The sequence below is a fragment of the Apodemus sylvaticus genome, chromosome 5 (assembly GCF_947179515.1).
Source record: "Apodemus sylvaticus chromosome 5, mApoSyl1.1, whole genome shotgun sequence".
Lineage (NCBI taxonomy): Eukaryota > Metazoa > Chordata > Mammalia > Rodentia > Muridae > Apodemus > Apodemus sylvaticus.
The window spans coordinates 159,440,282-159,452,992 of NC_067476.1; the positions used below are offsets into that span (position 1 = coordinate 159,440,282).

The following is a 12,711-nucleotide window of genomic DNA, read 5'->3' on the forward strand; positions in this document are numbered from 1 at the left end:
ACTCTGCCCTGGTGCTCCCAGGGAACTGTGGCCAATGAGAGATGAGTGCAGGAAACAGGGCCCTGCTGGCTGGCTGTGTCATGGAAGGTGGTGGATGCCCTAGAAATATTAACCAGCACAGGGACAAGACTGGGTCCTGCTATGATGGGTCAGGTGTCAACTTGACTGAGGAGCTGCCATGTGACAGGAGCTAAAGACAAGAGGAAGCCCTGACACACAGAAACAGTCTGGGCCAGCCTGGATGGATGATAGTCCCTAGGGGGTACACCAAGTGCCTGGTGCACATGGGGTGCACCAGGAGGGAGTCAGAACACTCACAGTTAACTGTGACAGGCACACAGAACAGTGGGGACATGGCAGGATACTCACAGGTGGACACCAAAGACACAGAATGGGCATCAGGGACTGGACAGTCGCGGGGGACACAGAGACAGATATCCAAAGACAGAGGCAACCACATGCAGTAGTTAGTTGGTACCCTCCAAAGGTATCTCTTTGTCAATCTCTAGAATATGTGGCTATGAATGTTAGAGTTCGATCTTGTTCATGGATTGGGCTGCTCTGTTGCACATACACTCCCTGCTAAAATGTTCTACTCTGCACGGGTCCCAAAGCAACAGAGCCAACTGGCCGTGGCACAAAACCTCTGAATCTAAGAGCCCAAATATACCTTTCCTCTTTGAAACTGGGTTACATGGTATCATGACTTGGTGATGGAGAATGAATGGCCACAAAAGCTTCTTTAGGAAAGGATACTTAACGATGTAATTAAGGACCCTGCTGTCAGCCAGGACCAGCATGGTAGTCACAAATGTCACCAGAGGCATTAGGACAAGAGAAAGACAAGAAGAGAATGTATGAAGGAATTTGGAGGTGGTAGCCACAGTGGCACAATTGCCAGAGGCTGGTCAGGGACAGTGGGTTCTCCCGGAAGTACTTGGCTGGGACCTCTGTCTTGCAGAACTGCGAGCTCTAAGGCCCGGGGATGTGTGCTGCTGGGGTCTTTGTCACAGTGACCCTAGGACACCAATACAGCAGCACAAGGGAAAAGGAGTCTGAGTTTATAGAAGAGCATGCTCAGAGGGATGAAAATGAACTCTGAGGACGTTTTAAGCTCCAGCAACAGAAGCAAGGGAACCTGCATGCGACAGGCCCTAAGGGTGAGCTGAGGCAAGCCTGGGAAGGGTCAGAGGTCACGAGGACCTCTGGGTACCAGCACACCTACCACTGAGGGCCACCAAGGGTTAAGAACACAGAAATGACAAGATCACGGTGTGGTATCAGAGTGGCGGCCTGAGGTGAGTAAGCCTGGGTGAGGAGCTCCTGGCCCTACAGACAGAAAAGAGAAGGGGATGGGAGGTGGGGACCCTACTGAGGATGAGCCACTGTCTAGGAGGATCGCGGTGGCCAAGGGTGGCCACTGATCCTGCCTGGTGGATCCTACCAACAGCCAAACCAGAGGAGACCGGAAAGCCATCTGGCAGGGCCAGTCTGCAGGGCTCTGGTCTCTCCTGTCCCTTTGTCTTCTGTGCCACCCCCTGCCCCAGTGGCAGCACCCTGGAGGTCAGGCTGCCTCCCACTTGTCCTCTCCCTGGGGCCATGCGGCAGATCTCGGAACACCTAAAGCAGAACACAAATTAAAGAAGTGTGCCAACACTCAGCTGCCTGAGGCCCAGGGGACAGCAGTGAGGGACGGGAGGACACAGGTAGTGTTAGGAAGTGGGCAGAGGGTGGCAACGGAGGGTTCTTGACACCAGCCCCATGGTTTGCTACCTGACCTTCAGTCTCTTCACCTGTGAGGCTGGACACTAACGCAGAGGTCCCCGGTAGTTGGGATGGCTCTGGGGAAAGTCACGAGGTAGAAGCATTGTAAGTCAAAGGCATGTTAAGGTGGGAGGGGGAGGGGCGTCATGTCCATTATTCCAAGACCTTGGATGCTGGAGCACCAAGGCCACTGTGAGCTCCACCAGCCCAGACCACACAGTGAGACTCGTATGACTCAAGCAAGCAAACAACAACGCAGTTACTGCGTTTAACCCACCAGTGGCCCGGAGAGCTTGAATGTGCTGACTGGTTACGGTTGTAAGCTGGAAGAGGTCACCCAAAATGACCCAATCTAATAGGGAAGTGCTGCATCACTCAGGTAATTGACCAACTACAGTAACCAGAGTGAACTTCAGCATAGCCATTTGCATACACCCTGGGACCACTATAAGGAAGCTACCAGGGAGGGCTGGGAAAAGCATAAAAGGCCTCTCAGCATGCAGAGCTGAGAAAAGCAGTCAGGACACATGATGACCAAGTGGATGCTGGCTCCTGCTGTCCCCAAAGTCAACCTGGCCACAGGACAAGAAGGGGTATATACATAATCCAGCCCGAGGCCCTGGGAGGCTCAAGGGACACATCTGGTCATTTTCCCTCCACATCATCTGATGGAGCAGCAGTAAATGGCGGGCATTGAGTTCCAATCTCAGAAACCAGAAGTAGCAACAGTGGCCCCTGGAACACAGATCAGGCAGAGATCTCAAAGAGGCTGCCGACGGGTGAACCGGCTCAGGCGGGAGCCGGGGGTACAGATGCAAGAGTCGAGACCTGGACAGGCGGTGTGCTGGCTGTGACACAGAGGCAGAGCGAGCACAGTTCAGCAGGCACAGCCATGCACCGTGCATGGTGTTAACACCCCACTAAGCCCGTTTCACAAGTGGATGACTGTGACAATCTACTCAGTACAGTCAACTGCAAAGGGCGGCGGTGCTCTGTGGCGGGAGGGGGACAGGGCACTTGTCACCACTGCTGTCACCTCAGCAGCAGAAGCAAGGGACTGCCAAACACAGCCACAAACACTGGTTACATAAACCAGAAGGAGACTGGTGTTTATTTTATGGTCCTTCTCTCAAGTGATTAAATTTGTCAAGATAATTTTAAAATTGAAATTGTTTTTAAAACAAGAGCACTGTATCTTCCAATGAGCCGATTAGCTGAGTTTAACAGCGCCACGGCGAGCAGCTACCCGGAGCCCAGGCCCAGGCAGAGGGAGTCACATCTCACAAGCTGAGCAGGGATGTGGCTATCTCAGATCCTCCTTCAAGGAGATCTGCTGTAGGAGATGAGGTCAAAGCCAGGAAGCAAAGAGGAGGGAAACTGAGGCACAGAAAGGTCACCAGCTGAGAGCAGCCGGAGTAAAATGCATCAGAGGATGGTCAGACGGGGCAGAAGGGCTGGGGGAGACTTCCCAGCTGCCCAGCTCAGCTCAACAGAACTTGAGGAGACTGAAAACCAGGTACCAGGTCCTGGGCTAGGTCATAAAGGTTCCTACAGCGAAGGACTTGGATTGGATGACAGGCAAGAAGTTCATGGATACTCTAGAGTAGCCTGGACAGACAGACAGACTGACCGACCGGTGAGGCATGGAGCACCTGGTCTGGTATCCAGCCACAGCCTGGTTTCCCATGGCCCAGTTTCCTGCCATCTGAAGCAAGAAGGCAAGAGTGACTGGCAGGTGCCATACTCACCAGGCTGGCGGGACGGAGAGAAAACGCCCACAGCAGACCCGGAGCCCAGGACCTGCTGTCCAGGGCAGCCCAAGGAGCATCTGTGTGAGCGCCGCCTCCGGGTTCAGGTACTACCCCAGAGATGCAGACAGCACTCCTTACCTGTATGACTAGGTCACTGGCAAGACCTCCCACCAATGAACGGACTGATGGGTCTCGCAGAGCAAGGTTCCTACCCTAGCCTGCGGCAAACCCACCCATGTCACTACTAATACTCTGACCAACAAGGACCTCTGGGCACTGTCAGCAGTACAATGCTCTTCCAAAAAGCCTGCACCAGTTAGGAGAGGCAGAAGCTGACAGGAGAGGAGAGAAGGGCACTGGGAGAGACTGGCTCCAGTGAGCAGGCCCTCGTGGGGTTAACGGTGGCGTGGGGTGAAGTGGAGGATGCAGCCCCCCGGAACCTACTCCGTACAGTTAACTTTCTCATAGCTCTGGGTTTGAAGGAGGAAAGGCAAGCGGAGAGGAGAGGGGGTGTCTGTGGGGCTATGCATTTGTAATGGAGACAATGGAGATGTGGTGTGGGACTGACTGGATGTGGAGGGGAGAGGAAAGGGTTTCCAGAGTTCCCGGGCCGTAGCCCAGGGGAATTGACTACATCAGATGCTGTTCTGCTCATTGCAATAGGAGATGAAGATTGAAGGCCTCTATTTTCTCCGTGATGTAAAAGGCAAGGTCACTTGCTTGGCGAAAGACACGAGGTGAGAGGCCTAATGAGAAGGGTGAAGGTCCAGGGGACTGCAAGGAGAATGGGAGAAGCAGCTGATGAGGGAAAGGACAAAGGGGAAAGGACGGCCGCACAGCGCTGCACGTCCAACCGCGATCGGAGCCCATAAATTCCCATCGCTGGTCGGTCGGTCAGTCAGCACGTGACAGGCCTCACTCCCACTGACCCAGCTCAGCAGGCAAGAGCCAGGGAGGCAGAGCCAGGGTGGTAGAAGCCCTGCCAAGGGACAGGAGGGTGAAGTGGATCTGAGAGGGCGGCGTTGGAAAGCACAGCAGCAGGACAGAGGTGTAGGAACAGACACGGTGTGGCTGTGGGTTCAAGGGCCAGGCGGGAGCAGGGTGTGAGGGCTAAGGGCCAGCTGCAGTGGGACACCTGGGGTGCGGCAGGTGGTGAGGGGACACCTGCCAGTAGGGAGGCCCCCCAGTCACTGACCTGTCACCTAAGCAGGCTCGGCAGATTCCACTGGAGAGCAAAGCACATGTGCCTCACCCTTTTGGGTCAAAACCTATGACAAAGATAGGTGACCAAGGTCGAGGGAAGGTCAAGTCTCTGCCTGCGCCTGTGGTCCTCCTTTTAGGACCACACCAGGAGAGCGTGAGCAGCCAACAGAGGAGAAGGCGAGTGCTCGCACGCGGACACCAGAGAAATGAAAGCCGGTGCAGATGATGAAGAAGCAGGAGGATGCTGTGTCCCTCAGACCAGCTTGCCGAGGGCAGAAATCTGTCCTGCTCATGTCTTCCTCCCCAGGCACAACGCAGCAGGCCCGGCTCCTAATGGGCGCTCAGAAACTGTCAGAGCAAATGAACGAATGGAAGGAACCACCCCAGGTTATGATCAGACTCCTGTGAGAGAAAACCCACAGCTCTCTCCCTCTCCGAAAGCTCCATTGCACACTGTCACATTGGGTAACAGTTAAAAATGGCTGCTGTCCTTTTTAAGAACAGCAGATCAAGAAAAAACACAAACTAAATGTTTAGAATTTCTTGAAAGTCTAAACATGGTGTGTCATTAAAAATTAAAACACTCACATCCTGCACAGAAAGTCATCTCTGAAATATACCGATACAAACAGAAAGGATAGAGGCTTCCTTCACTCTGTGTGTGTGTGTGTGTGTGTGTGTGTGTGTGTGTGTGTGTGTGTATGTGGGTGCAAGCATCCCACGGCATGTGTGTGAAAGATTTCAGGAGCTGGCTCTCTCTTCCAACCTTGTTTCTGCCACCAGGCTGCACTTAGGGAAGTTAGCTCTTGCGTTCCTCTGGACTCTCCTGTCTCAGTTCCCACTGTGTGGCAGGAATGCTGGAATTACAGATGCACTCCTTTGCATCAAGCCCTGTATATGGGTTCCCAGTACTGAGCTTGGGTTTTCAGGCTACATCATCAGCGCATTTAGCCTCTGAGCAGTCCTTCTGATCCCTTCAGCAATGTCCAAGATTCAAAAGACCAGAAGGCTCCCCAGTGTCCAAGAGCACGTGTGCTATCCCTATGTCCAGAGGCCGACACTGTAGGAATGGGAGCACTGTCCCAAGCATAGGACATATGACATATAGGACAACAGGCAGAGCAGCAGGAGGAGAGGCACAGAAATCTGAGAAAGACAAGGTGCAAGACACAGGGCACTGTCTGGAAAGCAACAGGTCTGGCAAAGCTTGAGGAAGCACTCCCAGATCAGAGGGAGCCAGAGGAAGGGAAGGAGGGAAAGAGGGAGGGAGGGAAAGAAGGAAGAAGGAAGGAAGGAAAAAAGGAAGAGAAATCAGACTTCTTCAAATACACTAAGTTTTAGTTTGGGAATAGGGTGAACATTTAAAATGAGTTGGAGTCAAAATGTAAAAGTTAGAGCTACTCTTGAAGATAAGCCTGTGTCCAGCCACAGCAGAGCAGAGCTGCTCAGAATCCTGAGGCAGAAGGATCACTGGAGCTCAAGAGTTCAAAGCCAGTCTGAGCAACATGGTGAGACCTTGTCTCAAAAAAACAGAGGAGTATGGACTCAAGGATTATATCTGGGAATATATATATATATATATATGCAATATATAAATGATTGAAAAAAGAGGCCATGAATTTGAAGGAGAGTGGAGAAAGAAAGGCACGTGAGAAGGCTTGGAGGGATGGAGGGAAGGGAGAAATGTTATAATTAAAACACAATCTCAAATAAGCAACAACAAAGCAGGGGAGAACCAGTCAGTCCTGGTGGCGTGCGCCTGTGTTTTCAACTAGCCAAGAGGCTGAGGCAAGAAGGCCAAAAGTTCAAAGCCAAGGTAGACAACTTAGACAGACCCATAGTAAGACAAGGCCGGGGGATGTGGTTCATTCATTACAGAGCACTTGTCTAGCAGGCAGGAATGGGACCCAGCAAAACACACACACACATACACACACACATATACACACACACATGCACACGCACATGTACACGTACACACACACACACGCACATGCACATGTACACGTACACACAACCACACATGCACACACCGCACACCACACACACACACACACACACACACATATACCACACACACAAAAGCATACACATACACACATATACACACACCACACACACACACACATGTACACGCACACATACACACAACCATGCATGCACATACCACACACAAACACACACCACACACACACAGAACCACATACATACACACCACACACACACACACACACATGCACGCACACACACATGCACATAAGTATATGCAGTGATATGGGGTTAAACATTAACATACGTGTCAATTATCACACGAGACTCACATTGTGCAAGGTGAAAACAATATATGCCAATAGGAGAACCAAAAGTAAGTGCCCTTTATCCCTGAGAGGACTTTAACTTGTCACTGGATGCAATAATTGAGTTTACAGCCAGGACTGCCTTGGTACCTATGTTCTGGTTTCTCATCATTTCCCCAGTAAAAGAACATGGATTCTTTAAAGCAGCAGTGAGTTCTGGCTGGAGGTAAACTATCAGTCTACTAGAAATGTCAGGAAGAGTCTAGAATAACGGCTCCCACAAGCCAGAGCCAACACGACTCGATACCCATGCTGACTAGAGCCCAGGTTCATGCTGCAGCCTTGCTGCTCTCAGACATCCTGATAGCAACCAACGAGAGAGCATCGGGGGCCATCTGAGATGGCATGAGATGCCAGCTAATTATCCTAGAAACCAGTAAATAAGGAAAACAAAGAATGTATCCCACCTTCCTATACAGTCTGATTTTGAGAGTTTTCAAGGAGCGGAGGGAAAGCTCTTCTCCTGAAGACTTCCAAGCATTACGCCTCCACGAGGACTACCATGGCTGCTCACGCTGATGAAAGCTGTCACATGGGAGGTCAGATGACATCACCGGCCCTGGGGCCACGCTCAGCATCTGAGAAAGCAGCTCCTGGAGCTCCTTACGTGTCCCACCTTGACCAGGACAGGGACAGGTCCCATTCCCGCTCAGTGCTGGTTTATATAAAATATTTGGGATGAAGGGAATCGGGAGGCTACAGATGCTGCCGCCCACCTGGGATGGAAGGGTCAATAGGACAAACATTCTGGGCTCGTCTGTCAATACACAGCTAAGATAGGAGAGAGGAACAGTTCTTACCAGCTTCAGAGACTTAGGAAACTTATGTAGATCCAATGTGCCAACCTTTTGGAAAGGTCAAATTCCTTGCCAGCTGTGATGGGGAAGGCCCACAACCCAGCATCCTGAGGCCGCAGGACTCAGAGGTCAGCATCAGCACCCACTGGCCTGAATCAGAAACAGAGACCCAAACAAAATACGACTGGTGAAATACTGGACAGGCTGAGCAGTGGGGGCAGGGTGGCCAGGCCGGGTGAGCGGGGCGCGCCTCACAGCAATGGCGCATCTGCTCTATTTGCCATGCACAGTACTGAAGACAGGGCACTGCACTTACTAGAATGCTCTGCCCCTCAACTGCATCCCCAGCTCTGCAAGTCTTTGAGAGCCACACTAATGCACTGATGGTTGGGGTGGGCGGTGTCTGTGATGGAGTTCATTTGGGTAACAGACATGCCAAGGACTGGGCAAGTGTTATTGCAGTTCCATGAACATGGCTTTTATACTCTGTCTACTGGGGTGTCTCACCATGTCCCTAATAGAAAGGTGGGGAGGACTTTCTTCACTGGAAGGAATACAGCCTGCTTCTCCCATGGGATGCGAAGACCTCCTTCGGGCAGTTAACTCCATGAAGGCTTTTACCTCACAGACAACAGGACGAAAGCTGCTAATGAGATCTTAAGGTAGCCTGGTGATCTGGTTCCTCAAGGTGCTGCTACAACAGGCATGGCGCACTGGGAGACCGCCACAGAGAAATCCAACCTGCTTTCTTGTAAGAAAGCAACGCGGGAGGGATCTATCAGCTCAGTCCACGCAGAGGGCTCTACGGCAACAGGACAGAGAGGTCCAGTAAGAATAAGCCAAGCATCTGACATGGTATATACTAATGGTTTCCAGCTTTTCTTACTAAAATACTTCATCAAGAAAATTAGACAAATGCAGTTTAAAAATCATTTCCCATTTAGAGTATTTATGCTACAGACAGGCTTAAAAAGCTAGTAAGCCACACAGCAACATAAAACATAAAAGGAAGAGAGGATGACAGCTCTATTATAACAAGCCATATACAAATGGAGAAAGGACCAAGAAGTCTGCACACTGGGCCAGCGTCCAAAAGCCATTACAGCTAATGGCTTCTCTGCCAGACCTATGGGTTGTGCTTATTTAAATTCCAGCCGGGATGTATACATTATAAATAATTCTTTCACAAATGCACTCCCCCACAATCCACGCATCCCAATTATTTCTAAGGCAAAGCATTAAACAAAAGAGCGTTCGAGCTCCAGTACACCACATTAAATTTAACACAAATATATAATTGCCGCAGCACTGTAAATGGTGATTCATTTACGAAGAGAATCCATTCAAAGCCGCAAAACATCCACTTGGGCCTTTTTAAAAGCACCATGTCACATCCATATGAATATTTTAAGCTAATACGGGAGCTATATGGAAGGCTTCTTTTTCTCCCTTCAGCTAAAATGATCAAATTCTAAGGCCTCAGAATTCTGGAACTTTCTGAAGCATCTTGTCATCCATCATGAGGGCAGAGAATGGGGTGCAGGCAGGGCAGCTGCCAGGCCGGCAAGCCCACCGCTCATCCTCCTCATCGGTGCTGTGTGGCACGGGGTGGGGGAGCCAGGCGACATCAGGATGTCTGCTGTGCTGCGGCGTGCTTCCTTCCAGAACAGCAATCACAGAGAGGCAGAAAGAGCAAGAAAAGTCAAGGTCAGTCCACCAAGACCACAGGTCAGAGGAACGGATGACTAGGATTGTTCTAACCCATAGGGCAGCTTCTGACAGGGTGTGTCTTAGCAACCAGCTCTGTGGCAAAACTCGAGAAATACAAAAGGCCTAACTGCCAGGGCAAATGGCCTGTGTCACCTTAGTCACTCTGATATTCCAAAAATAAGGACATTGAGTCATTCTGAAGTAAGATGTCTGTTCTTAGTGATGTCTGTTCTTAGTGACAAAATCCATCTACAGTCACACCCGGCCTAAAGCTCACTGACTAATATGAAGAATTTAGATTTCAGGTAGTACTTGTAGTATATAATTTTTAAGAAATGTACAAGTCAAAAAAGAACTGAACAAACCTGCATCCTCTGAAAGTCGGACAGCCACCTCCATGACTGCCAGAACGCCCCCATCAGTGGCTCGGGACACCCAGCAGTCCTCTGGCAGGCAGCGCTCCGACTGTGGAGACGACTGTGGAGACCCTGGTAGGTGCTGACAATGGGATGCTATACTGTAGGCACCGTGCTGAAAGCAGGAGGGCATGGAGCTCGGGGAAGCCAGCCGTGCCCATCCGAGAGGACACAGCCATGGGCCACCAGAGACAGCTGCTCTCTTACCAACCAAAGCCCTCTAGGAATCAGGACCTTACCTCACGACCACAGCAAGCGTGACACAGGAAGGCCCTTACCCGCCCCCCCCCCCCCCGTGCTCACTGGTTCTTTAGGCCCACACAGACTTGGAAGGAAACCCTGAGTGGGTGTAGGGTGGAGAGACCCGGAGAGCACCTGCTGGTCCTCTCAAGGTCTGGAGAATGAGGAACAACATTGAGGGAATTACTTTACATCAGGTCCTTCCCTGAATCTCCTACGATTACTCTTCCACCTTCAATATGACTGACCTTAAGCAGGATGGACCCACAAAACCTGTTTTGAGGAAGCACAGACAGCTATAGGAAGCCTTGGTCAAGGCAGCAACGATGAAGGGCAGGCCAGTGGCAGCAATTATCTAAGGAAAGGAACGTTGTCATTGGTCCCTAGGACAGGTAGATGAGCAGGGAGACAGCCTACAGCTGAGGAGCAACACATTGACCAAGAAGGCCCTCCCTCCACAGACAGCAGGCAGTCCTAAGCCACAGGGCAGACACCGGGCTGTAAGGATGAGAAGAGACTGCTGCTGTAGGTCTCTGTAGCTAATGTGCCTGAGCCGCCAGCAAGGAGCCAGCACCTCTACTCAAGTGCGAGCCCAGAGCAGGGACTCCTAGAGTAGGCAAGCCTCCCAGGGAGCAGGACTACAAGCTCAAGAAGCCAATGTAACTACTCAACACTAGGAGTCATAAGCAAATGCCTTATTAAACATTGTTTTAAAGGACTTGAACTATAAGAAATTAAAGAAATTCTCCAACCAGGAAGAAAATGACACAAACAGAAATCCGAATTTACGTAAATGAATAAAAATCAACAGGAATGATGCCCACACGTAAAGATTAATCTCAATATTTAAGTCTCTTTAAGAATCAACTATTATAGCTGGGCAGTGGTGGCGCATGCCTTTAATCCCAGCACTTGGGAGGCAGAGGCAGGTGGATCTCTGAGTTTGAGACCAGCCTGGGCTATACAGAGAAAAACCAAAAAAAAAAAAAAAAAAAAAAAAAAGAAAGAAAGAAAGAAAGAAAGAAAGAAAGAAAGAGAGAGAAAAGACCTGATAATGAATTGTGGCTTTCTAGAACATAAATGTATGTGTGTGCATATATGTATATGTAAAAAGGAAGAGAAAACAGCAAAAAGACCAGGAGACAATGAAAGCATACTAATATAATTTTACTACACTGTGAAGTAGAAAAAATATCACTAATAAGTCAAACCCTGAGATGCCACTAAAATAGCAAAACAAAAAATTATAGCTAATAAACTATTAAGACAAACTGAATTCATAAAAATTTCAATTAAACCAAGAAAAGGCCGATAAAGATCCAAAGAGAAAAGAGTTATAACAACTCCCTTTTGCATCAGGGAGCCCACACAGCACAAATGCTCCAAACAGTACAGTTAAGACACCAAGACCCAACAATATACTGCTGACAAGAAACACACTCTATTCAGCCATTAGAAACAATGAATTCATGAAATTCTTAGGCAAATGGATGGAGCTAGAGAACATCATACTAAGTGAGGTAACCCAGACTCAAAAGGTGAATCATGGTATGCACTCACTAATAAGTGGATATTAACCTAGAAAACTGGAATACCCAAAACATAATCCACACATCAAATGAGATCCAAGAAGAAAGGAGGAGTGGCCCCTGATTCTGGAAAGACTCAGTGAAGCAGTAGTCGACAAAACCAGAACGGGGAAGTGGGAAGGGGTGGGTGGGAGGACAGGGGAAGAGAAGGGGCTTACAGGACTTTCAGAGAATGGGGGGCTAGAAAAGGAGAAATCATTTGAAATGTAAATAAATTATATCGAATAAAAAAAAAAGAAACACACTCTAATATACACATGCACATACATTTAAAATGGAAAACTAACAGGAGGCACAGAAAGCTAGGGTGGCTGCCTCAAACTCAGTCAGAGAACATCACCAAGGATAAAGTCATTTCACAGTGATAAAGGGGTGAACTTATAAAGAAGATATAGTAATCCTAAATGTCTATGTACTAAATAACACAGCTTCAAGCTACAGAGTAAAAATCAATAAAACTACAAGGAGAAATAGATAAACGTCATGGTGGAAGTCTAGAGATAGGCCTATGCATACATCACCAATGAGTTTTTACAAAGGTCAGGGAAAAACCAGCCTTTTCAAAAGTGATGCTGGAGTGAAGACACCCTGGGCACTCATGACCTAAGTCCATGCACACAGAGTGAGACAAAGCAGGCCATGCACAGAGACAGGAGTCAGCTACTGTAGACCACTGATGGCACCACACAACAGGTAAACTAAGTCTGAGTAAGAGCATTAGACTTTAACATTTGCAGTTATGACATATTGTATATTTATTTATTTGATTCAATCACAAGGGAAGTCTCCACATCACAAGTCTTCAGAAACACAGACTGTGAGCACCCTGACACACGCCATCTAAACCGTGTGAATGAAGGTGTGCTGATGTCACAGAAGTCTAC

General features: G+C 49.3%; 1 long non-coding RNA gene across 22 annotated transcripts in view; it reads right to left on the bottom strand.

Moving 5' to 3' along the window:
* Positions 1-12,711, bottom strand: part of LOC127686332 (uncharacterized) — an 80,335-nt gene that overhangs the window by 30,426 nt on the left and 37,198 nt on the right. For 19 of the 22 annotated variants that reach the window (XR_007978084.1, XR_007978091.1, XR_007978082.1 and 16 more), the window contains exons 3-4: positions 8,494-8,674; positions 7,876-8,022 (exon numbers count right to left, since the gene is read on the bottom strand). The exons of 2 other annotated variants lie outside the window; for them this stretch is intronic. This is a non-coding gene — a long non-coding RNA (uncharacterized LOC127686332). Of the gene's footprint in view, positions 1-7,482; positions 7,601-7,875; positions 8,023-8,493; positions 8,675-12,711 lie in introns of all 22 variants that reach the window. One more of the 22 variants, XR_007978081.1, reaches the window with a different exon arrangement.